Source organism: Mustela nigripes, chromosome 12, assembly GCF_022355385.1.
Source record: "Mustela nigripes isolate SB6536 chromosome 12, MUSNIG.SB6536, whole genome shotgun sequence".
Lineage (NCBI taxonomy): Eukaryota > Metazoa > Chordata > Mammalia > Carnivora > Mustelidae > Mustela > Mustela nigripes.
The window spans coordinates 152,311,011-152,314,629 of record NC_081568.1 but is presented as its reverse complement, the minus strand read 5'-3'; the positions used below and the strand labels follow the sequence as shown (position 1 = coordinate 152,314,629).

The following is a 3,619-nucleotide window of genomic DNA, read 5'->3' as shown; positions in this document are numbered from 1 at the left end:
AGTATTGAGTTAGGGAGGAAAGTGGAGTTATTTTTATCTTTTGCAATGAATGTAGTCTAGTTACATTGGACTGTTATGCCTATAGCTCTTTTACACCTTAGTAAACTATGAATATAGATATCTTGGTATTTAAAATTTTCCAACTATCTCATGATGGTAAAATATGCATGTTTCCAAAACAAAGATCCAAAGTATATTTTGTTATTTAATATAACATTTTTCTTTATTCAATAGGTTGGCTTTATTTTTAAAATAGAATGAATCAAACGCTAATAATGGAATTCTTGCTTCTGAGATTTATTGAAAGCCAGATGCTATTGAGGTTATATGCTGTGGTCTTACCAATTTACCTAGAGGCCAGAGTGGAGAATTTAACTATAATTTTGCTCACAATTTTTGACCAATGCTTCCACAGTCTAATGTACTTCTTCCTAAGACACTTATTCTTCTTAGATATGTGTCTCATTTCTGCTACAATCCCCAAATTTTTCCTCAACTCCATCATCTTCACTGACTCCATCTGTTTTCTGGGGTGTGTGTTACAGGTCTTCCTTGTGATACTAATGTCTGGTTCTGAAATTGGCATTCTCACTGTGACGTTCTATGACCGCTATATGGCCATCTGTCGCCCTCTGCATTATGAGGGTGTTACGAGCAAAGAGGTCTGCGTCCAGCTGGTGTTTGTCTCCTGGCTCAGTGGAATCTTGTACTCAGCTGGGACATTCTCTTTAAATTTGTGTGTATTCATTGACATACAACACCTATTTTGTGATGTGCCTGCTGAACCTCACTAGTTCCATGGAACATGCAACTATTAATGTCAGTGTGGCCATTGGGGCCTGTTATGGATTTTCATGTTTAATTTGCATTGTGGTCTCTTATGTTTAGATTTTCTCCACTGTGTTAAAGACCCAATGAGAAAGAAGCATTCCAAAGCCGTTTCCACCTGTTCCCCTCACCTCATTGTTTTGAGTACTTTTCTTTCTAACAGATGCTGTTGCTTATTTAAAGCCAACCTCTGATAAGCCTTCTCTTCCTGACTTGTTCATGTCTGTGTTCTATTCTGTGGTACCCTCAACCTTGGACAATGTTTTCTACTGTCTGAGGAGAAAATGTATTAAATCAGCTCTTTGTAAAGTCTAATAGAAGGTTGAAAGTTGTGGATTAGTTGAAAGATGCCTAAAATTGAAGTCAGAAAGTAGCATTTTATTTTTTATTCCACAATTAGCTAGCTATTTGGAATTATTTGTATTAGAGATCAATACATCATTGAATCTTGTTAGTAATGGTCTCAGTTTGTCAGTTTTGTTTTGTTTTATTTTGTTTTCCATTTGACAGAGAGAGAGAGAGAGAGAGATGAAGCACGAGCAGGGAGAAGGATCAGAGGGAGTGGGAGAAGCAGACTCCAGACAGAGCAGGGAGCCAGATATAGGGTTTGACTCCAGGACCCCAGGATCATGACTTGAGTCAAAGGCAGATGTTTAAGGAGCTGAACCTCTCAGGCACCCCTCAGATTGTCATTTATAATAGAAAATAATCTTCTTTTATACTATTTCACTTTCTATCTCAATTATAATTTATATATAATTTACAATTTATATATAATTTCTTTATAATTAATTATAAAGAAATTATGACAGTTCTCATACATCTTCAGTTACTTGAACTCCTGTGTTGAACTACATATACATGAGATTTGCATGAGGTTCTTAATTCCTCCAAAACTATCATCTTCCATCTTCCATCACATTTCATTCATATCATTTTTAATATCATAGATTTTGCATCTATGCTTTATTTGTTCCACTTTATAGCCTTTGCTTTTCAGTATCTGATGGGAATTTGATTGATTATTGATTGATTAATTTTCAGCATGACAGTATTCATTATTTTTTCACCACACCCAGTGCTCCACACAATCCGTGCCCTCTATAATACCCACCACCACGTACCCAACCTCCCAACACCCGCCCCTTCAAAACCCTCAGATTGTTTTTCAGAGTTTTCCATAGTCTCTCATGGTTCACCACCCCTTCCAATTTTTAAGTAGTTTTGACATCGATTGTGGATCCCAGTATGGGACTTGAACTCAAGACATTGAGATTGAGACCTAAGCTTAGATCCAGAGCTGGGTTGCTTAACAAACTGAGCCAACCAGCAACCCTGAAAATTTGATTTTAATATAAAATTATTTTGAGTAAATTTTGCAGTTTAAGAAAATGCTCATTTTACTCAGAAGTTTCAGTTACTTGACCAATATATGTTTGATGATGGATGTTATAAAATTACTCATATGTTTAAGATGGTTCTCTTGATCTTGTTTCTTTTGATGAAAATAATATTTCTATTTCTATAATCGGATATTTTATTCTTCTTATGTAAATTAACTTTTGCCTAATGTGTTGATGCTACTTATTGGGTTAATTATTTCTTAATAATGTTGGAATTTATGAAACTAGCATCGTTCTCATTGTGATGAATCCCACATCCACTTTTTCCAGATTTTAATATCATATAACATTTCAAATAGCTTAAATTAAAAAAAAATTCATTTGTGGCTGCAGAAAACCATATTGTCACTTTTATTCTTCTTGCTGCTTTATCCACATACTCTTTATGAAAATAGAAATTAATAGTTATATATTACCTTCACTATATCAGACACTTCTTTGTGCACCATCTCTATTAATGTTTCAAACCAATGTGAAGTCACATGAATATAGTTAAACAGACGGAGAACAGAAACTGAGGGAAGAGGAGTAGCATGTGTTCAAGTTATATGCCTCATAACATAGAAACATAAAAGAATACCTTTCTTGTGTGTACCAATACTCTTCAATCTCTGTAGACTCATCTTTGCATTTCTGAAGTTTTATATTACCCTCCTCATGAAATCTTCTACTTCTCCTAAAAAGTCTAGCTTAAATAAGGTCTTGGTATTTAGAATTATGAGAGCTGTTAATTGCACATTTCCCAATATCTAAATCCTTGTACATAGTTGATGGAAATGTTTTTGATAGCTATTCAAGTGAAAATCATGCATATAGTTAATTTCAAATCTTACATATCACTTTTTTTTAAGATTTTATTTATTTATTTGACAGAGATCACAAGTAGGCAGAGAGGCAGGCAGAGAGAGGGGGAAGCAGGCTCCCTGATGAGCAGAGAGCCCGATGTGGGGCTCGATCCCAGGACCCCGAGATCATGACCTGAGCTGAAGGCAGAGGCCCAACCCACTGAGCCACCCAGGCGCCCCTTACATATCACTTTTTTAATTAATTTATTTATTTTCAGCATAACAGTATTCATTATTTTTTCAAAACACCCAATTCTCCATGCAATCCATGCCCTCTAAAATACCCACCACCTGGTACCCCAACCTCCAACCCCCCCGACACTTCAAACCCCTCGGGTTGCTTTTCAGAGTCCATAGTCTCTCATGATTGACCTCCCCTTCCAATTTCCCCCAACTCCCTTCTCCTCTTTAACACCCCTTGTCCTACATGCTATTTGTAATGCTCCACAAATAAGTGAAACCATATGATAATTGATTCTCTCTGCTTGACTTATTTCACTTAGCATACTCTCTTCCAGTCCCGTCCATGTTGCTACAAAAGTT

At 36.0% G+C, this 3,619-nt stretch overlaps 1 pseudogene; it reads left to right on the top strand.

The window, feature by feature from the left end:
- The first annotated feature begins 257 nt into the window (after positions 1–257).
- On the top strand, positions 258–1,143 carry LOC132027659 (olfactory receptor 14K1-like; annotated as a pseudogene).
- The last annotated feature ends 2,476 nt before the right edge of the window (positions 1,144–3,619 follow it).